The sequence below is a fragment of the Callorhinus ursinus genome, unplaced genomic scaffold (genome assembly GCF_003265705.2).
Source record: "Callorhinus ursinus isolate GAN/ISIS: 27379988/994484 unplaced genomic scaffold, GSC_fseal_2.0 scaffold2, whole genome shotgun sequence".
In the NCBI taxonomy this organism is placed as follows: domain Eukaryota; kingdom Metazoa; phylum Chordata; class Mammalia; order Carnivora; family Otariidae; genus Callorhinus; species Callorhinus ursinus.
This window is the reverse complement of record NW_027397064.1, coordinates 20396393-20420007: the sequence shown is the minus strand read 5'-3', so window position 1 is coordinate 20420007 and position 23615 is coordinate 20396393. Positions and strand designations below refer to the sequence as shown.

At 38.5% G+C, this 23615-nt stretch overlaps 1 long non-coding RNA gene across 1 annotated transcript in view; it reads right to left on the bottom strand.

Moving 5' to 3' along the window:
- Window positions 1–296: 296 nt before the first annotated feature.
- Window positions 297–23615, bottom strand: part of LOC141370342 (uncharacterized) — a 37604-nt gene continuing 14285 nt past the window's right edge. The window contains exon 3 of the long non-coding RNA XR_012374306.1: window positions 297–384. This is a non-coding gene — a long non-coding RNA (uncharacterized lncRNA). The remainder of the gene's footprint in view (window positions 385–23615) is intronic.

Below are 23615 nucleotides of genomic sequence, written 5' to 3'. Positions count from 1 at the left end.
GATACCAAAAAACGTTTCTCCCTGTCGGTTCACTAATCAAACCTGAAGGGACTCTCTCCTTCCTGCAGTTTTGCATCTTTTAGCATAGCTTCCTTCTTCTAGTTTGAAAACAGTGTTCATTAAATTTTTATTTACATTAATTCTAGGAGGGGAATTGGCTGCCTCCCTATGATATTGATGTTTTCTTTGTCTAATTGGGTGGGTCAAGGCACTAATTTGATTCACAGCTGTGGTAAGTTTTTATAGACTTTGGTGAACCTTAATTGCTTATAAATATTGTGTTATAAGACCACAAGCCTTCAGCAAAATCCTGTTCAGCCCCATATGCTTTCAAACTTGACAATATGTTGTCCATTTCCCAAGAATCCTTCGTTCCAAATGGCCCTGAGGGTAAGAAAAAAAAAAGGAATAACACATACGGCTCACACAGCGAAGTCCATTAAGATTTTTGCTGTTGACAGCACCTAGTGAATTGTCAGGAAAAAATATTGTCAATAAGCCCTTTCTTTCATAATAGTAAAATTGAAATACAAAGACAGCACAGCTCAGTGCCCTATAGTCTTATTACACGAAAGTGAGATTATATTTAAATGATGTTCATGACTCCATAGCCAGCCCTATAGTAAGTGTAAATGGAAATTTGGGGCAGGGCAGCAGCTTGGAGTGGTAAGGCTCAAGCCGATGGAGTCTCCTGAGCTGTGTGATAAGACTGAACTCGCCTCAGGCAGAAGCCGGTCACAGCTCTGGGGCCGGCCTACCTCTCCCAGAGTCTGTCCTGCACTGCCAGTCTTTTGAGTAGAGGACTGTCTCTCCCCTGTGTGCTCCTCCAGTGCTATCTCTGGGATGCAGGGAAGGGGTGGTGTCAGGCCTCTGGGGTCTGGCTGAAACTATGAAGAGTAGTCAGAGCTGGGGAGAAAATCACACTTTTGCTGCCAGACTAGAGCACGGGCTCTGGAAGCCACTCATCACCAACACCCCCAAACAGGCTTCAGATTCCCCCAGCAACAACTAGGATTGTCGTGAAAGTGCAAAGGTCCCCCTTGTACCACTCCCTGGTTCACCCCACCAAAGCCATCCTGGAATCTATAAAGACCAACACCAGGTGAGATCAATGAGACTCCTTCCGGGGCTCAGGCCACTACTCTTAACACAAAGTCAGCTCTGTTCGAGAGTCAAGCATAGATTGTCTGGTCACAAAGACATGAACTCAAATGCTACCTCTGCCACTTGAGACTGGTGGCTGCACACTAAATCGAATTTTATTAAAAACAAGGGACACACACCCATTTAAAATTGTTCTCTTAAAATGAGTTCTTTCGATACATGTTTTGTAACTAAATGCTGACATTTGAACAACTTGATAGCAAAAGGTTTCTGACTTCTCTTACATTCAAATATTTTGTTGTTGTTGTTTCTTGGTACCTGTAAGTATTACATTTTAATTTTTTTTAATGGCTCTGGTTACTGTTTGGGATGAACAGGAGGCCAATTATGAGGCTGCTGCAGTCATCCAGGAAAGAGACACCAGTGTCTTGGATGAGTCTAGGAGATGGGAGATGGACAGAACAGTATTATCCAGGGTTCAGAACTTTTTTTCAAGCTGGAGCTAGCAAGACTTGGTGGAACAGAAATGAGAGTGACAAGAAGTCATCCTATAACAGCCCTCTAAAGGAAGGCCTAGGGCTGAGGCCCATATGGCAGCAGATAGCAACCTCAGCAGCCAGAGGATTAAGAGCAGAGCAACTGTGAAAAAGCAGGCAGCAGGAGAGCCCCTGCCAGGAGAGAATGTACGCACTTGGGGCTTCCTGGAAAGATGGAGGGGTACCAGGGTGGAAAAGTAGGGCCTGGTGTTTTTTACAATAAGTGGGATGGGGCCTCAATTCATTTCAGTTGGACCCAGTACTATGCTGGAGCTGGTGCACACAGGCTTACACAGGGGATTGTTAAATATTCAGGAATTTTATGAGTCCCACTGGTAGCTTGAAATTGCCCACAGTTGGGAATATTTACACCACAGAAATTGGCAAATAGTACAAATCAGCGCCCCCCTCCCCACCACTGTCTCTTTCCCCCTCTTCCCTACCAATGCTGGCTGTGAAATATTTGCCAGCACACCACTGAATGGACTGCACAAGGCTGGAAGCCCTGAGAACACGGCACATTACTTGAGTTACACAAGCAACTGACTTTGTTCCTTCCTCCCGTGAAGCAAAGAATGCTTCTGATACTCCAAAATTTAGGTTTTGGAAAATTCTTTGAAATGTAATGTCTATTTGTCCTACCAACCAAACTTCCTAATTCCTAGCTATGTTTTTCCAAAGCTAATACGAAAATCATCTTTTATTTGGGGGCACATATTGCATAGGAAATCTGCATCGCAGGGAAAGCTGGTCCAGAATTTAAACCATCGCAAAGAACTAGACTATAAAAGAACATGCTCAGTCTCTGAGTAATCAAGAGTTGCCTTTATTTTAATTTATTCTTCTGATATTTTGTAATAGTTATGTGGCCCAATCCTATTCTGATTGAATTACTATCAATAGCAGTAAATCGTTGATAATATAAAAATGAAATATAATTAAATGCTTTATCCTCATTTTATCAAAATTGTATTTCTGTTGGCAACAAAGAACTATGATCTTGGGATGCCTGGGTGGCTCAGTCAGTTAAGTGTCTGCCTTCAGCTCAGGTCATGATCCCAGGGTCCTGGGATCAAGCCCCACATTGGGCTCCCTGCTCAGCTGGGAGCCTGCTTCTCCATCTCCCCTGCCCCTCCCCCAGCTCATCCAATCTCTCTCTCAAATAAACAAAATCTTAAAAAAAAAAAAAAGAACTATGATCTTGTAGAGAAGCAAAGAGAAGAAAATTAAATCAAGAATTATAATTCCTAGAGATAATCATTGTTTACAATTATAGATCAGTGGTCAGCAAACTACCATACCCCATGGCCTGGCAAACTAACCCAGGGGCTGAATTCAGCTATGCCCATTTATGGACATATTGTGGATGACTGTTTTTGCCACAACAGCCAAGCTGAGTAGTTACAACAGAAACCATGTGGCCCACACAACTTAAAATATTTTCTATCTGGCCCTTTACATAAAAACTAGCTGACCTCCAGTGTTTCTCTCTATAGAGATATAATCTGCAATAAAAAGAGTATTCTACCACACAAATTGCTTAGTCACCTGCTTTCTTCTCCCAACTTGGGGCTTGATCCCAGGACCCTGACATCATTACCTGAGCTGAAATCAAGAGCCGGACACTTAACCAACTGAGCCACCCAGGAGCCTCTTCTTATCTCTATTTCCTTAGGGAAAATTTTTTTTTAAAGATTTTGTTTATTTGACAGAGAGAGAGGGAGAGAGAGAGAGAGCATAAGCAGGGGGAGCAGCAGGCAGAGGGAGAAGCAGGTTCCCCACTGAGCAAGGAGCCTGATGGGGGTTCAATCCCAGGACCCTGGGACCATGACCTAAGCCGAAGGCAGATGCTTAACTGACTGAGCCACCCAGGCACCCTCTTAGGGCAAACTTCTAACTGCAGAATTGTTGGATCAAAACTGGACATTCCAAAGTTTTAAGATTTGGTAAATATTCCAAACCTGCCCGATGAAGAGGTTTTCCCAATTCATATCAAATCCACCTTGCTTGGAATTTTAAGTGCAAAAGACTGCATATTTTCTGGGTGAAAATTTCCCAAAGGTTCTTTCAGAACTTTAGGAATAAATATTCTTTAATATATGTCTTTACAAAGTACCCTTATGAGAGAAAGGCAGATAAAATTGATATTCTTCTTGTAGATATGTTATCCTTCAAATTTTAGTCACAGATGCACATTTGAAAAGTATATGCTTTGTGGAAATCTGTAATACTGGCTATGTCAAAAAGGCAGTCATAAGTAACTTTTAAAGCCTCAGTTCTTGCATCTGTAAAATAGGATAGTACAAGCTCCTCCAATATGAGAGATTACCGAACTAATCAAAATAGTCAAATTAACACATGCATAAGAATAACAGAATACAGAATATAGAATTCTGTGAAATACAGAGTTATTATCTCAGAAGTAAGAGGTTGTAGTTTGAATTATTTCAACAAGTTTCTATTTACTACATTTTATTCTTAGATAGTAAAATTCAATCCATACTAATATTTTCTTTTAAAAAAACAAATGTGTAACGAATGGGGGTAGGGGAACACTAGGAATGACAAAAATTCCCTCTCCTGTGTGTTTTCCTTCAGAAGAAAATATCCATGCTGCAAGGCTACTTGATAGTTTTTCCGGGTAGGAAAATGCAGGAGGGTTACAGGATGTGGATAAAGTTCAATGGGCATCTGCAGCCTCTCCTCCCCATGACCCTTTCTTTCTTCAGGAGGACACTACACTTGCTTGATTGTCCTGCTACGTTGCCACACACTCCTTTGCTGTCTCCTTTGCTGGGTCTTCCTCTCATCCTCTTAACTTTGGGGTACCCAAGAATAGGTCCTTGGTGCTTTGTTTCCCCCCAACAGTATCCAGCCACATGCATATAACACTGATACTCTCATACCTTGTCCAAGTCCGACTTCTCTCCTGAAGTCCAGGTTCCCATATCCTGCCACCTGATCAACACTTCATGTCTAATTACATCTAAAAGCTAGTAATTCCAATCTGAATTCCTGATCTGCCCCCTCAGCCCCCCAGCGTACCCACTCACAGCTTTTATTCACCCTCGCAGTTGATGGCATCTCCATCTGTCCAGCTGCTTGGGTGGCACAACTTGGAGCCATTCTTACCTCCTATCGCATTCTACTTTCAATCATCAGGAAATTGGGTTGGCAGACCACCTCTCACCCCTCCAGCCCCATTGCCCTGCTCCGTTTGATGTGGATTGATATAGTTCTCACTTATTTGTTTTGCTTTTACACTTAGCTCTCCCCCGCAAATCACAGACGTAGTCTCTTCTCCAGCCAGAGTGATCCTGTTTAAAATATCTGCTCGGATTCTAGCTTTCCACTCCGTGGTCACCCATTCCACTCAGAATCAAAAGCCAAGCCCTTACACAGCCCACAAATTCTTCCCATGGGCTACTCCCCAGCACACTTCTTCAATTGCCTCCCTTTGTGTGTTCCCCTCCATTCACTCCACCCCAACTATGCCAGTCCCCTCCTCTATAATCCTCAACAAGCCAGGTACTCTCTGGCTTGAAGGCCTGTTTCTTACCAGTTCTGTCTGCCTTCTTCCAGCTATTCAGAGGACTAGCTCCCTCAACTCCTCAGGAAGGCCCTACTTAAAACTTCAAGCCCAACCCTGATTCTCCATTGTCCTTGTTCTGCTCTGTTTATCATTTTTCTATAGTATGTAGCACCTTCTAACATATGATGTAATTTACTTATTTATTATGTTTATTATTTATGATAGGTCCTCCCCTCTCTAGAATGTAAGCTCCATTTGGATGGGATCTTTGTTTTGTTCAATAGAGTAAATGAATTAATAGCTACTTACTTACTAGATAATCCTGAGACTGTATCAAAATAACAGTCAAAACACAAAGATTTAGGGGGGAAATGTAGGACAAAATAAGGAAAATGGCTTAAATAACATGAATTTTTAAAAAAGATTCCATGCTATAGATTAATTAAACATCAAAAAGAAATGTATTCCAAACAAGTAAGGAAAGGAATGGATCAGTAAGTAGGTAAGACTTCTGACTAGAAATGAGAAAACTTCCAGAGAGGTCTTTACTCTGACACTTGTTAACAAGAAGGGGCAACCAAGGTCATGAATAGTCCACAGCATGTACTATTTTAGAAGCATCAGTTTCCTGATCCATACAGGGAAATAGCCATATATTAATTTCTTATCTCAAGGAATTATTGTCAGTCAAACCCTTCTTGTGAATCATAAAGTTATTTTAATGTTCTTGTGTTAAAATACTTGCTTGGGTTTCCTTTTCTTGGCTCTTAATTGACAATTGGCAGTCAGCACACAAAAAGCCCTCAAGTAGTTTTCATTTAGAAGGGAAATTGACCCCTGTCTACCTTAGCTGTCTCAGTACACACGCAGAAAAGCAAATGGGTGATGGGCAGGATCTCAGGCAAAATAACTGCTTGCTGCCAGAGTCCAGAGCACAGCCTTCAGGATGAAAAATGCCCACAGCTTCTTCTTCATTGGCAAAAGGAAGATATGGAGTGATCCCAAAGAGTGGATGTGTAACAAGGGATGCCCATATGACAAAGCATTTTTAGGAAAGTCTTAATTGAGGAGGCTGCTTTTTCTATGTAAACTCCTAAGTTATGTTAATTTTTATTGATAAAGATATCAATTAATTGACCAGTAATTGGTATCTTAAAAATTCAGCAATGACTAGATAATTAGCCAGAATCGAGCTGTAGTGTTGTTCATTTATTTAAGGCCTCTCTTTCAGGCTTGCTTTAAATTTGCTTTATAAGACTGATAACATTAAAATAGCTTGAACATGAAAGTTTTAGAACATATTAGAAGCTCCATGTAGGGATCTGTAAACAGAAATAAATAAATATGTGAAGATCTTGCAAGCGACTCCTCTGGCATTTGAGTTTCTGTACTCCAAGAGACACCTTCTCCGTTTTTAAATTGTGTTAGTGCCCTCTAGCGATCAGAGTGGCACCTGCAGTTTTACTAAGTCTCCCAGCCTTCAAAACCGGGGTCACTTACCTCCCAAAAGAAAAGAAGAGGAGAGGAGAGGAGGGGAGAGGAGAGGGGAGGAGAGAAAAAGAAAAGAAAGAAAAGCCTATCCATGCAATCATCTTTATTTAGTTAAGATTTATTTATTTATTTGAGAGAGAGAGCGTGCGCATGCACGTGTACCCAAGCAGGGCGAGAGGCAGAAGGAGAGGGAGAGGGAGAATCCTCAAGCTGACTCCTTGCACCTAGGCCGACGTGGGTGGATCCCAGGACCTTGAGATCATGACCTGAACCAAAACCAAGAGTTGGCCACTTAACCAACTGAGCCACCCAGGTGTCTTGGAATCATCTTAAAAAAAAAAAAAAAAAATGCTTCACCCAGAATAGAACACATAGAAAAAAATAAAGAAAATGAATTATACATCATGATTAGGAAAAAAAGCTTTGTACATTAATAGAGTCTCAAAATTTTGAAGAAAGGTGACTTCTGAGGTCAAAGATAAAGTTGAGAATTTTGAGAAAGCTATGGACCTACTTCTCAGAAAATTATGCATGCACCTGTACTTTCAAGAGTTCAGGTAGCACCAGTTCAAAGGCTTGGGGTTTATCTAGCTGTATACATGTCCCATGTTCCCCAGGTCAAACATTTTCTGAAATGTTGAATTTGGAAATCAAGTTGGAGAAAGATATGTACACTATGACGGTATGCAAAATACTGTATAGTTTCTATGTATACAGAGTAAAAATACGCAAACCATGGGAATGACACAAATTGATTTCATAATAGTGGTTATCTCTCAGAGCGAGGGAGGGCAATGGGATGGGGAAAATTAAGGTGGCCACATTTACATCTGTAGCATACCATTTCTTCAGAAACTATCCAGGTATAAAGGGCATAATAGTATTTTACTAAAGCTTAGTAATAAATATATAAACAATGAATTTCCATAATTTTGTTTCCCATTCTTGTCCATATATTTGATGGATTTCCCAATTTTAAAAAGTTAAATTAAAAAAATATATAATTATTATATTTTAATAATATATGATCTAATTTCATAGTGATGGGGTTCAGGGAAGGCTATTCCAAAATATGCAACTTTAACATATTGATTATCTTGAATTAAGCACCACTTGAGAAACAGCTAATGCAAGAAAGACACTCTGTCTTCTGTCCCTCTGAAAGCAGGAAATAAATTCCACTGTGAAGAGTATCCACCCTGCACTTGGTAGGTAGAAGGCATGCTTATTGCCAGAGATAGGGAATTCAGGGCCAAGAGAGCTATATAAACAAAGCTTGCTAATTCTTTATTAACTTGCCCAAACCCCTTTGTCAAAATAATTCACAAATAATTATTTGTTTAAAAGGTATAAAAGGTATAAAAGCTGCCTGCTTTGGTCACTCCTTTGAATCTCATATTTCTATGAGCTCCTGTACAAACAAAATTAAATTATTTTCCTCCTGTTAACTTGTCTATGTCAATCTAATTATTAAGAACCTACAAGGGAAGAAGAGAAAAGTTTTCCTCCCCTACAGTTTTTATTTAAAAAAGGTTAGTTTTCAGAAACATCCAAATGTAAGTTCATGTTTTGAAAAACAAATTTAATTCTACATTATATAAATTACCCAAGCTTATTTTAAAAATATAAGCTAAAATATTAATATTATAAAGAGAACCACTGTTCTCTTCACAGAGTCCTTAAGTAGAAAAGCTTTTATTTTTATGGTTATAATTTGACTTCTTGATAGAGAAAGAGGAAAAGGGTGAAATTCTTCTGAAGCTAATGTTAGATTAGAGCAAAATTTATTATCGATCCATATTCATTCTACTATAAAATATAATGAAAGTTTAGATAAGGCATTATTCTCTTTGGGGATTTCATATATAACAAAGTCAGCATGAAGCTGACTATGCCATGGCCTGAGAGGCTGAACCTAATAGCCGCTTAATTGATTCATGCTTGTAGCTGCTCTGCCGGATAGCATCCCAGAGGCTTCAGAGGCTATGATCAGATACAGCTCATCACAATGCAAAGCAGCAGGGTCGTGTGCCTCCCTTGATTTAAATGGAATGTGGGAGGAATGAGGCAGCACAGACAATATGGAAGACTGGTACGGAAGAGGCATTAGCTTCTGGTTCACCTCTCCACTGATAGAGCTGGCAGACCCCCAGACACGCCCAGGTAGGTAAATCATGACCACAGCATTAACCATCTGTTGGACAATATACACTGTTGGCTTCTGGGGGTCAGAATCAAGGTTGCATTCCTTCTTGCCCTCTACCCTTAAGGAGAAGCAATGTTAATTTCTGAGGACCTTTGCTGGGCCGTGGCGTTGGGGCAGAGGGAAGAACTTTCGGTGTTATTACAGTAAGAAAATGGCACACAACCTTCCACTTCTCTCAGTGTTCTCCAGCTGGATTTAGTTTCTTAGAGGTCCTGTCCTTTCTGACTTGTCTCATTAAGATGACTTCCCCACCAACTGCAGCTCTAGCAAGAAGACCAGGCCCTGTTTTCCATCCACTAATTAACTCCTTCCTACTGCCTCCTCCCACCACCCACCCAAACCACACTTCCTATCTTGCAAAAGGAAGGCTTGACCTGGGGTAGAGCATTAGACCACTTCATTCTAGGTCTTGGGGGAGAAAAATCATCCCAGCTTTTTGTTTTGTTTTGTTTGTTTGTTTGCCACTAGAGTAAGAAGACCTTTTAGTTAGGTCTTTGACAAAAAACACATAGTTAATGGTTTCTGCCCTATGTAAGTCCAGCACAATCTATCGGGTCTAGGAATTCCACATAGGGTATTGGCACCAAGCCCATAGAGTAATAAACAGTATTCGTGGGCCTGGCCTCATCCTCAGTGCACGTATTTCCCATGGCGAATCCAGGAGAAATAGCTGTGCACAAGGGGCTACTTTGAATTTGGTGCTCTTGAGTGAGTACTGGCCTAATATCAACTCAGAAATGACCAACATATGCTCTTGAAACAGTTTAGAATGGAATGGGGGAAAAAGTAAAGATTAAGGCAAAGTAAAGATATCCTGTATGCAACTACCATCTTAAGACATGGACCCATCAATGTGGCTTCCTCAAACACATATTTCTGAAGCACCTAAATTATATCTCTGAATATTTGGATATTTTGAGCTATTTTTTAATCTTGTTTGTATTTAAGCTACCTACTAAAGTAAGTTCCATCCATCCTAAATGATTTCCTTTAAAACCAATCTGTCTTGGGGTGCCTGGATGTCCCAGTTGGAAGAGCATGCAACTCTTGATCTCCGGGTTGTGAGTTCGAGCCCCACATTGTGTGTAGAGATTACTTAAATAAATAAAACTTAAAAAAAATCTTTTTTTAAAAACCAGTCTGTCTTTAAAATATTCCTACAGATAAACTGATGGTGAATATCAATATAATAGGTAAATATTCAGCATTAGACTAAAATCAGCCTCTTTTACCACCAATAAAAAAAAGGAAAATAATCTTATCTTACCCAAGTTGAATGAGAATTCACTCTAGACTTTCCTTCTCATGAGGCAGAGCTTGACATTCAACAACTCACACGTTTCATTTTCAGAGGTAAATGAACATGCTGCAGTTAATTTGAGAGTTAATTCCTAGTTAGAAATAAATGGAGTAATGTGGGGGAAAATAACTCCTAATTGGAATACACTGAGTGGCTATAAAGTTACTCATAGTGCTATGCATACCAAGCAGATTGTTAGTAGCCAGTAAAGGTAAAGGATCAATGTGGCACCAGGACCTTAACCATGTTAATGATCTATGGCAATGTGGACCATGCACTGGACTTCTAGAATTGTCCTTACAGAAATTCAAAAGTGCCCAGCACCAAACCTACCAGAATGTAACATTTTATTTTAGATGGAAAGGCTAGATTAGAGAAAAGAACTTGGTCTCTGAATGCAGGCAAACCTAAATTTGAATCCTAGTGAAACCACAGTGAGCTGAACCTTGGGAACACATGCCTCAGTGCTTATAAATACAGGGATGACATCAGGACACTGCAAGTGATATTCTGGTGCCACAAAGGTGTAAGTATAGTTTGCAGACCTTCTCAAGGGGAGGTGGAGGTGAGGATGACAAAGTCAGCCTCATCAGATTCTCTGGGTTTGAGAAGTCCCTTAATCTGAAGTCCCTAAACCAAACAATGGCATGGGGCTTGGAGATGGGCAGAGGAACCCACTGCAGCACTAAAGTGTGGTCTATACACTGCTGCAGGTCCAAGAATTGTTTGTTGTTGCTTCGTGGTAAGATAAGCACAAAAAATAAGAGTAAAGATTTTAAACTTCTAGAAAAATTTGACAATGATGTATATCTGTTGAAACTAATAATAAAAAAAATGTGTGTTTCTGTTTTGTATGTCTTTATTTTCATGTGCCCACTATTCTAGTACTTCGATTTTATTGTATTTTATCAAAGTATTGGTCTGTGACAAAATGGGAGGAGGGAACCTGGTCCATCCTCAAAGACAATGTGTGAGGCCCTGATCTAGATATTAAGGCCCTTAAGTCTATTGATTGAAATCTAATAACTAATCTTTTTATGCAAAAGTACTGATTCCATATAGACATGGTCTTTTTAAAACTTTTCCTCCAGTTTGCGTAATCTCAGTAAGTAAAGCACTGAAGTCCAAATTTAAGGTCAAGATTTAGATTTGACAACATCAGAGCTAAATGGAAAACTAATTAGCAATCATTATGCTCATCAAATATAAGTCTATTTAATATCACTTATTTTGCCTGGTTCAATGCTTTCTAGGCTTCCATGAAGCAACACCCGTAATCAAATACCAATGGCACACTTGTTTCATGTGATGCTACATTACAGAGGCAATAATAAAAATGTTATCAAAAGTCAAGAGAAATGACTCTAGTCTAGATGAATGAAACACAATTTAATTGAGAATATGGATCAGAAGAATTGATTTTTAAAAAAGCAATTTTCCCCCTTTGGGTTTGTCCTAGCTTTATAGTTCTATGCAAATTTTTAATATCCAATACAGATCTTGTAGTGTTATTACTGAAGCTCACAGGCTGAAAATGCTCATTTACAAATGTTTATCTTACCAAACAGATAAACATTAAGGTGCTCTGTAATGGGTTTTTGTTTTGAGTTTATCCATTGATTTGTTAGCAGATCCCTGTGTTAGGCTTTTAAAATTTGCAAGCACTGGAGTTCAATCAATTCCAATTGTTGGAGTGGGACCAACATCCTTAGGTGAAAGAAAATATTACTTGATAACTCCTTTTATCTTCTTTAAGCTGAGAAAAGCAGCAGTCTCATTCAAATGCCAACTTCCCAATGAGAAACACACACTTTCTGCTTTATCTCCAACATAAGGCAGAAAGAAAAAGAGAACACAGCAAGCAGGAGAATATTACATTGTGTCTGAACATCTGATAGCCCCACACATCAGAAACAGATCTAATTGAGTGGCTTGCACCTTTTAACGGATACAGCAGCTATTAAATAGACTTATTCCTTTAATCATAGAAACCAAGTCTTTATATTTCCTCTCTCATATAATAAGTATTAAAAATTTTTATTACTTTTTTCCTGATTATAAGAGTAATACATGTTCATTATAGAAATGCATAAGAAAGCAAAAATTATCCATAGTTTTATCACATTTAGAGATAAATATCATTAACTTTTGTATATACTACTTCTCTTTTCTTTTTCCTGTAGATATTCATACATATTTAGTTTTCTATATAGCTGAGATTATGATGTGAATATCATATATCAGTGTGTATCTTATTCATTTACTATTAAACTATAAGTATTTTTCAAACCCAAAAAATATTGAGTACATAATTTCTAGCGACTGTATAATATTATATTGTATTGAAGTTATAACGCACATGAGCATCCTTTTACTGTTGAACACTTAACTTTATAAAGAAGTTAAGAAGATGTTTTTAGAATCAATGGCTTGGTTCAATTCCTGGCTAGCTCTGCCACTTATTAGCTATGTGACCTTAGTCAAGGTCTTAATCTCTCTAAACTGTAATTTTCTTATCTATAAAAATTAGGATAATAATACCAGCTACTTTATAGGCTGCGAGAGTAAACAAGATGCATATAAAAGGGCTAAGCACAGTGTCTGCCTTTTCTCATTAAATGTTAATTATTTTGATGCTATGATAAACATCTTAGGTCAGACAGCTTTGTTCTAGTTTTTTATTTAATTTAGACAATTGCCAAGAAGATTAGAAATAGAATAGGGGAGTATATTTTAAAAAGTACTTCTTAACTTTGAGTACAACCAAGAGAAACTGTTGAACAGACTAGACTTTGTCTAAATATCTTAGATTACTGAGGGTAAGCAAACTAGCATGACAACATTGAAAAGCTAATGGATTTAAATGTTTCGGGAACAAAAACATTTTGTGAATGCCACTTTCCTTGGAATTATTCATTCATTTCTCAGGTGAGTGTTAAAAATAGAAAGATGACTGGTCCACTCAGTAAAAGATGTTAGATGAGAGATAGATAAAAGATAGATAAACAGATAGTTGGATAGATAAACAGATGATGGATAGATGATAGACGACATACAATATTTTGTACATACTTAGAAGAAATAAAACCTTTAATATGAAGTAACTCTGACCTGTTCAGGCTTTCCATCTGTCTGAACACTCTCTTCTTTCCTTTTGTTCATCTCTTACCCCACAGCTAACCTAGAGAAGTAGCTGCTAATTGCTGATCTTCTGTACAGAAGCTGACTTCACTGAAAAATACTTTCATACACACATAATCTGTTTACTCCATAACTCATTGAATATGAGAAAGAGGAAAAGAAAGGAGTAAAAGGAACTTAAAAATATCCAAACTCATTTACTCTCACAAATCTCTGAAATACTTGTTAAGAAATAGAAGTTAGTTACCCTAAAAATCAATTTATTGCATTTGTCATATGAATACACATGTATTAAATAGGTAACTTTTTTCCTTATCTACATTAAAAAACAAAAAACAACAATAAAAACCCCCCACAGAACTTAGGCATTTGAGTTTAAAGAGCAACTGTGGCAGTCAACCTCCTGGATGGACCTTGAATAGTCATATCAAATACGGTTCACATGCATAGCCAACAGGATACCTTGGAAATGACTGAGTGTGATTTCAGAGGCAAGGTCACCAAATACATTGTAGCTTCCACCTTGCTCTCTCTCAGATCACTCACTCTGGTGGAAGCCAACCACCATGTTGTGAGGACACTTAAGCAGCCCCTATGGAGAGGGCCATGTTGTGAAGAGTTGAGGCCTCCCGCCTCTAGCCAGCATCAACTTGCCAGCCTTATGAGTGAGCCACTGTGAAGCAAGACCTCTAGTCCCTGTTGAGATGTTCTAGCTGGCATCTTGACTGTAAGCCTGTAATCCTTGAGACCCTAAGCCAGAATCACTTAACTAACCTAATTTGGGTACCCCCAAATTCTTGATGTACAGGAAATTTGTGATATAATAAATGTTTATTATTGTTTTAAGGCAGTAAGTTTTGAAGTAATTTGGTATGTATGTAATGATATATCGATAATACAACTGAAGTTGGTGCTCTTACAGCATTACTGTTCTTAGAGTACTCATTTAATTGACATTAACCAAGTAAAACTTTCCTTCATGATGTATAAAAGGAATATAGAATAACAACTAAAAAAAAATTAACTTTGGGGTCAGGTAGAGAGAATATTCAAGTTTTCTGTAAATATATGAAAAAAATACTCAACCTCATTAGTCATCAAGTGATTCAAATTAAAACCACAATAAGATACAACTATATACCCACTACAAGTACTAAAATTGAAAAGAATGATAATACCAAGTGTTGATAAGGATATGAAGCACCTGGAATTCTTATATACTACTGAAGAGTGTACAACTTTGGTAAACTATTTGGCAGTACAAACTAAACTTATCCATGCCCTACCACCCAACCTTTGCACTCCTTGTAAGAAACCCAACAGAAATGTACACATATGGGCAAGAAACAGTGTGTACAAAAATGTTTATAGTCAAACACTGGGAATAGTCTACATGTCCCACAGCAGTAGAATGGATAAATTAAGATGTATTCATGCAATGAAATACTATACAGCAGTAAGAAATAAACAAATTACAGACATACTCAACAATAAGAATGAACCTCACATACTGAATGAAAGAAGCCAGTCTTTTAAGGCAAAAAAAGAAAAAGAAAGAAAGAAAAAAGAATGCAGTTTGTAATTCTGTTTATATAAAGTTCAAAACCAGACTGATCTATGTTGATAGAAGCCAGGACAATGGTTATCTTTGGGGAGGAGAAGGTAAAGGAGGAAGAAGTGACTGGGAAGGGCCAGGATGGGGAGATTTTGGGTGCTGATAATGATCTATTTCCTGATCTTCCTGGTGGTTGCTTTGGCATGATCACTTGGCAGAAATTCATCAAGTTGTGTATCTATGATTTCTGTACTTTTTTTGTATGTAGGCTATCCTTTATAAAAATTTCACTTAAAAATATACAACATGCTAAGTATCAACCTTATTTTCTTTATTTTCATGGTTGAACTTCCATTAGATGGGAGAGAACTCTTGTTTTTAGGAACCACATACTGAAGTATTAAGAGAGAAGAGGACACATGTCTGTAATTCTCAAGTGGCTTAGGAAAAAAGTAAAATATATAAATTATATATATATAATTATTTTTTTACACATTTTTCTCATCACTAGGTTTCTCCCTTTTTATATATAAAAAATGTATATAGGGAGAAACAGTGATGAGAAAAATGTGTAAAAAAAGTTAACAATTGGGAAGTCTGGGCCAAAGCATGTGAGAGTTCTTTGTGTTGTTCTTATAATTTTTCTATGAATTAGAAATTATTTCAAAATAAGAAGTTAAAACGCATATTTAAAATACATTCAACAGTTCCACTTACTGACTGCATTTCCATGAGTTTATAGTCAAATTAATAGGTAAATTTCTCTATGCCCTAGAAAGCATAGAAATGGGGATATTTGTATCTGTCTTTCAAGGCTATTACAATGTTATGAAAAAACTAATAGGTAAGTTACATAACTTGCCCTATGTCATATACCTAGTAAGTGTGAGCCAGAATTTGAACTCAGGAACTCTGACCCAAGAATCTACACTGTCATCTAGCATATAAATCAGTCAACCAAATGACACAATGAATGCCATATAACAGATGTCATTAACAGTATCTGTGATGATGATAATGATGCATTATTAGTTTGCTAGGTCTGCTATAACAAAGTACCACAAATTGAGAGGTATAAAACAATAGAAACTTATTCCCCCATAGTTCTGGAGGCTAGAAGTCCAAAATCAAGGTGTTGGCAGGCCCATGATCCCTCCAAAGCCTCCAGGGGAAGATCCTTCCTTCTTCTCATCTATTATAAGGACACTATTCATATTGGATTAGGGCCCTCCCTAATTCAGTATGACCTCTCTTAACTTGATTATATCTGCAAAGACCCTTTCTCAAAATACAGTCACACTCACAGGTACTGGGGGTTAGGACCTCAACCTATATTTTGAGGAGACACAATTCAGCCCATAAAAAATGCTTAAGAACTTTGTCATGTTCTTGCCAGAATAAGTTTAACTGAAAGAACTCTCTTGCTGATTCCCGGGAAGAGAGAAAATGATACTTGGGCAAAGAGAAAAGAAATCCTCTTATGGCTCTTCTTCTGCTTAAAAAAAAAAGTAAAAGAAGTTGTTCTATTTTGCTTTCAGAAAGGAAGTCATTTCAAAGTTTATGCAGTTCCTTCTGTATTAAAAGCTACAGAACAAGGACAAATGGCTCTAGAGTACTTAAAAAAAGGCATAGTTTTGAGGAAACCTCATTAAAGGGTACCTCAGGATAATAAATGTAAATAAAGTGTTATATATATGTGAGCAGGGACCCTGGCAAATTGTTTTATTTAGGTAAATGTTTCTCTTCCTCTCTGAGAAGTACCTTTATCCCTGGGAAATATGTGTGTCTGTGTGTGTATTCAGTTTGGTAATTGGAGACTTCCACTGAGAGAGAATATATCTAACATTGGAGGAGGAATGGGAAAGAGAGAACAGAGAAAGAGGTTTCACTTAAATCTAGCACCCACCTTCGTCTAGCATGGTGAAGCCCCCAGGGGTGATATTCTAGCTTGAATAACTCACATATTTATAAATATCATGCCCTGCATTATTATTTCTAGAGATTGCATGGTAGAGAAAGATCAGACACATCTCTGCAAATGGAGAAGTGGGTTTCCCAAAAGGGGATTAGAGGTTCGTATAGTATAGGCATGAATAAGAAAGCAATTGCTGAGAAATGTGGTGTAGAGAGCAGGAGATCAAGGAGGGAACCTGAGTTGTGCCCATGAAGGAAATCCTCCACAAGGGTTCTAGCCTTTGGGAGCTTTTCCCTTGGGCAGTGAGAATAATGACATATAGCATACACTTTAAAATTTTTCTCTGAGTCATCATTCTCTTTACTCCCAACACCCTAAGTGACTCAGATGTATCTGTAGAGCCTAGTGAGTGAGGTATGCGATTAAGGGGTAGAGTAATAAAGGCAAGCGTAGCCAGCTGTTCACCTATCTCTCTGCATCCAATCAAGGGAGGCCTATTTTCCAGAAAATGTAAGCATTGTTATCGTCAAAAAAGAGTAGTGATTAGTTCCAAAGCAGAACAACATGAGATGAGAAAGATCAGAAAGCCAACAAAGGCAACAGTCCAGAGGACTATTCAGGAGTTGGTGTAAGATAAACAAAATTTCCAAAAAAAAATTGATCTTGAGAGACCTATGAATAGAGAAAGGGAGTGTGTGATATTACACAGTCACTGCAAAGCTCTCCCACAAAACCCCACCACTTCATCATTTACACTTGAACTATATGTTCACATTTTTATGACTTGTATTTAGAAAAGTTACCAGAAATTTGGAGGAAAGATGATGCTGTTATCTTTTAATATCATGTAAATAAGACCACCTAAGGGCCATCTAACCAGAGAATGTAACTTTCTTTGATTTACTTACTATTCACTACTCATTAGGGTCTGATGTCGGCAAAGTTAGGTGTTTAACTTGTAGAAACTGATCGATTGCAAATGATGTCTGTCTTAAACAGAAGCTAACCCTGAAAGTTATGGTTTACTGTCATGTTGGACATTAACTAGATTTGCATGTAATTTAGCAATTGAGATTCAGGACTCCTTTTTATTTATATTTTTTACTTATATGTAACAGTCCCATATTCTTGTCTGCACTGGTTTTGTTAACCTACTCATTAAATAACAGTTTGATCTGTGCTATCTACTTGTATACAAATTACATTTATATTTAGAAATTACATTAACACCTGCATACATTTGTAGCATATCTTATCAAAAGACAAGTATTTTTGGGGTGCCTGGGTGGCTCAGTCGGTTAGGCCTCCAACTCTTGATTTTGGCTCGGGTCATGATTTCAGGGTCATGGGATCGGGCCCCATGTTGTGCTCCATGCTGGGCACGAAGCCTGCTTGGGATCCTCTCTCTCCCTCTGCAGCCCCCTTAAAAAAAAAAGACAGAGACAGGGGCGCCTGGGTGGCTCAGTTGGTTAAGCATCTGCCTTTGGCTCTGGTCATAATCTCAGGGTCCTGGGATGGAGCCCCACATTGGGCTCCCTGCTCAGTGGGGAGCCTGCTTCTCCCTCTCCCTCTGCCTGCTTCTCCCTATGCTTATTCTCTCTCTCTCTCTGTCAGATAAATAAAACCTTAAAAAGAAAAGACATATACTTTCAATTTTGAGCCTGGTTGGTTAGAGACAGAACGGACAGAAGGGGGAAGAGCAAAAAAGAACATATTGGACATTTCAGGAAGTACATTTATAGTTTACAAAAGCAAACAATATGATATTTTATATTTGACTACAGTAAATAAAGCTTCAAAATTGATTTTGGCTGGTGGGAACATGTGGATGACAACAATAATTTTCAAATGGAGCATGATAGTTTTAGGTTTATTAGAAAAGAGGGATTATGGTCAAAAGAATTCCAAAATGTTACTTTAGGAAATTTTCAGTATTGTAAACCTCATGCCTGGAAATATGATGCACTCTTCTGTTTATTATTGCCCTTATTTTTAAATCATATAAATAAACCAAAATGCTGTGCTTGACACAAATATACTTTAAGACTTTACCTTTGGTGTTCCATAAATAATCATTTTGTAAGTTACTATGGTGTGTGACCAATTAGTTCATCTTGTTAGTTACTGTGCTAATGAGGCCAAGGCCTCAGATCTGATCCCCAAACAATCAAGCTAGTCTCACAAACTCATGCTGTATCATTAGTCATAAGAGGGATCTAACATTTAGTAAGAATGTGGATGGAGCAGCACAAATCCATCAACCCCAAAATAACCTCAACTGTACACCCCAAATTTCACAGCTTGATAGCATTCTTTATTATAATGTGCAGGCTACAGAAACATGTCAAACCTGGAGCTGACTATGGTCAATGACTTTTTTTTTTTTTTACTAATGAAATATAAGAATGTTGACCATAAAATTTCACAGAATGCGTTAATTTTAGTAATACATTCACCAATATTAATAGCTAGGGTTTCTCTTATATTGAGAAATTGATTTTGCTCTATCAGTTATTATAAACTGGAGCTCCATCTGATGCTGACCTACCCTCGGCTTCTATTTAACTCACTCTGACTTACTTGGTTTATCCAGGGATTGTGGATTCTGTCATCAAACCAGAGTGTTAAAACCCCTTGCAGCCCTTCTTCCTTTGCCATAGGCTTTTGGTGGCTTTAAGAAAATGTACTCCCAGGGCGCCTGGGTGGCTCAGTTGTTAAGTGTCTGCCTTAGGCTCAGGTCATGATCCCAGGGTCCTGGGATCGAGCCCCGTATCAGGCTCCCTGCTCAGCAGGGAGCCTGCTTCTCCCTCTCCCACTCCCCCTGCTTGTGTTCCCTCTCTTGTTGTGTCTCTCTGTGTCAAATAAATAATTAAAATCTTAAAAAAAATAAAAAATAATAATTAAAAAAAAAGAAAACGTACTCCCTCTCAGTATCTAAGGACTCAGTCTATGTTGGTTTCTTTACAAAAGGACGAATTTTGTTTTTCTGTTCCATATGACAAAAGCTAAGGGGGGGGGAATAATCCTTTTCTGAATATAATGACATATTCTTACCACATATCGGATATTTTTTATTGACTGATTTCCTACACCAAGTCCAACAGGATTTCATATCAAAAGCAGCAGTTTACATAAAAATTTGTTTGGTACTTAGTTTTTTCAAGGCTATTCTCTATTAAAGAGATATTTTTTCGAGCAATATTTTACACGCATTCAAAAGAGAAAGGCTCCTTCTAGAGGTTTCTCAGAGGCTAATTTTATCCTATTATTTCATTATGGAACATAAAATAAGTTAATAAAATCATCTGCCCATTTACATATGAAACTTACAGTATATGAGATGGTGATGAGGCTCTATATAGAGGAAATTGTGCAAGAAATGGGGAGAAAGAATAGGAGGATGTGAAGGGGATTTGCAAACACCTGAGTAGCTCTCTTTCTTCTCCCTCCAATCTTTCCTCTTAGTGAGGCCTGCCCTGGTCATTGCAATTATATCATTTTGATCTTCTATCATGTGTTCTGCTTTTGTCAATAAGACTCAGGGTCAAATTTATATCTTTATTATGTGCATTGCTTATCAGATGCCTTCCCTTACTCCATGAGGCAAGAATTTTCGTCCATTTAATTCACTATTGTATCCCAAGGTTCTAGAGCATTACATAATACAGAGTAAGGGCTCAATACATCTGTATATATGAAATGAATGGAAGGTGTGGTCAGGGATGGCTTCTCTGGAAAGCTGACGATGTGGGAAGTTGGTGAGAGGATGAGACTTGAAGGTGGACTCATGCCTGGAGAGTTGAAGAAATGGTGGCGACTCCACTGTGGTTGCAGTGGGCTCCCATCCAAGTATTAACCAGGCCCAACCCTGCTTGCAGTGGGACAAGAGGGGGAATAGTGGAAGATGATAGGGAAGTAAGGGGCCAGATGCACAGTGTCTGTGGGTCCTTATAAGTGTTTTGCCTTTTACTTGGATGAGAAGGGAAGCCATGAGCAGTTAGAGCCGAGTTAAATCAGGATTATATAAGCTTTTATTTTTTTTAAGATTTATTTATTTTTATTTATTTGAGAGAGAGCATGCACAAGTGCAGAGGGGCAGAGAGAATCCTCAAGCAGACTCCCCACTGAGTGCGGAGCCTGATGCAGGACTTGAACTCTGGACCCTAAGATCATTACCTGAGCTGAAATCAAGAGTCAGCCGCTTAACTGACTGAGCCACCCAGACACCCCAGGATTCTATATGCTTTTAAAAGGATTTCTCTGTCTAGCTACTCTTTTGAGAATAGACTGCAGGGGGCAGACACGAGAAAAACATTTAGAAGACGGTTGCAATAATCCAGAAGGAAGATGACAATTATTTGGTGGTAGTAGAGAGTGGTCAGATTCTGTACTCATTTTGAAGATGTAGTTGATGGGATTTATTGACAGATTGGCTGTGGGGTAGGAGAGTAAGAAAGAAACTCAGGGAGACTTCAAAATGTTTGATCTAACCAAGTGGTTGGATACAGATGTCACTGACTAAGATATGAAGACATTTTGGGGAGAATGAAAAAAGGTGTTGGAAATCAATATTTTTTTGTTAAATTTTGATTTTGATGGTCAAAGTGGTCTGAATTTCTTGTCTTATTTTCCCAAGCCACCTGGTGGTTTATGCTGTGGACTTGCCTCCAGGCTTTGTGAGTTCCCTAATGGCTCCACCCATTCCAGATTTCCAATGTAAGTACCACGGAACCTTTCTAGAATTCCAGAACCTTTCTGGGAACATATATATACATATATATAAAGTTTGTTTGCATCAGAGAGCTGCACACAAGGGAGCCGAGTTCAAATCTGAGAGTGATTCACCCATGGCCCTTCTGTAAGGAAGAGAGGAACAGTGAACTCAAAGGGTTCACTGGGAATCTTGCCTGTATGTCTCAGGCCATAGGCCAGTAGCAGTCAGCTTTAGATCACATTCTTTGTCATGAAAAGCTGTTTAAAAAATGATTAAGGAAGACAATTTAGGTAATACAAACAAACTTTATTTAACACTTCATGAAGTAGACAGTCTCCTTCTGGAGAACTGCAAAATAGGGCAGAAGACAGGAAGCTTTTATAGAATAAAGAATAAGGAACAAGGAAAACACAAATAGGAAGCATCTGATTGGCTGAGGCCCCACAGTCAACCTTGTTTGGCATGAGAAGGAACAAGGAAGTAAGTATAGAGCCCAGAGTTAGCTTTTGTAGATTGGCTAACTGGTTAATACTGTGTTTTAGTTAAGTGGAATCTTTCCAGGCACACAAAAATTATCTAGCTTTTGGTTTGCTGATGTGGCACCCCAGGCAGGAGCAGCTCCATGTTGGGCCTAGAAAGTTACTTCAACACTATGTAATGAATTACCCCAACATTTGGCAACTTAAAACAACAAACATTTTTAACCTCATAGTTCCTTTGAGTCTGAAATCCAGCAGTGGCTTAGCTGGGTCGTTTTGGCTCAGGGTCTCTCACAAGGGTGTGGTCAAACTGCCCGCCAAGGCTGCAATCCTTGGAAGGCCTGACTGCAACTGGAAAAGGAGAACTCATGTCAGTTCTTCACCACTTGGGCCTCTAACTACAGCTGCTCATAACATGGATGATAACCTCACCCAAGGGAGTGATCCAAGACCGAGGAAGATGAGAGAGTCCCAGATGGAAGCTTCCCCATCGCTTCTGCAGTATATTATTGGTCATACAGACCAACCCTGGTTCAGGGTGGGATGGGAGCCACAAAAGTAAGAAGACCAGAAGATGGGCATCATTAGGGACTATTGTGGAGGCTGACTACACAAATCCAAATTTATCAATTTCCATGTTTTTCTGAATAACTGTGTATCATCAAGATAATAGAATATTTGTTAAACAGCATTTCACTATTATTCCTTTATTTAAGAAAGCTGGGAGAAAGGATCTTCTACTGAGCTACCAGCACCCAGTATGCATTTAACATTGGCACTGTCTTGATCTTATGATGTGACATTGAAGAGTTTGTTGTTTTTTCTTTTTTTTTTTTGCTTGAAAATTATTTCTTAATGTTCCCAGTGCCAACCTAGTATAAGACAATAGTAGATGGTCTATGAATGTTTATTGAATGTATAAATCTTTCAAATGATCTAATCTAATGCCTTCATTTCCTTAGCCCATGGTTTTTCAGCCCTTTAAAAACCCTGAGTGTCAGAACAATCATATTTTCTGCATGCTAAACATCATCTGGTCATAGGTCGCCTGGGTGGCTCAGTTGGTTAAGTGTCTGCCTTTGGCTCAGGTCATGATCTCAGGGTCCTGGGATAGAGCCCCGCATCAGACTCCCTGCTCAGCGGGGAGCCTGCTTCTCCCTCTGCCTGCCTCTCTCTCTCTCTCTCTGACAACTAAATAAATAAAATCTTTTAAAAAATAAAAATAAAAAAATAATAAAAATAAACATCGTCTGGTCATCATTGGCAGATGGAAATACATGTAAAGCAAAAAAGGGGTGGTCTTTCATAAGAATACAAAATAAGGGTGAAGAATGTATCCACTCCCGTAGTGTAATTGAATGGTACTGCAAAGTCCACCTCCAGCAAAACATCTTCTATTCTGCCACCAACCACCACTATTGCCTGACCTGAAATTTAACATTGCCATTTTAAAGGAATAAATGCTTTTGAGAAGGAAAGACACCTTAGGATCCTTCCCTAACTTTATTAAATGCTTTTTGAGAAGGGAAGGACATCTTAGGATCCTTCCCTAACTTTATTAGTAAATCAGGAATCATCTGGTAAACATCACGTTGAAATTTCAAGTGAGAATTGGCCCTAAGGTGATATAGAGGATAAACAC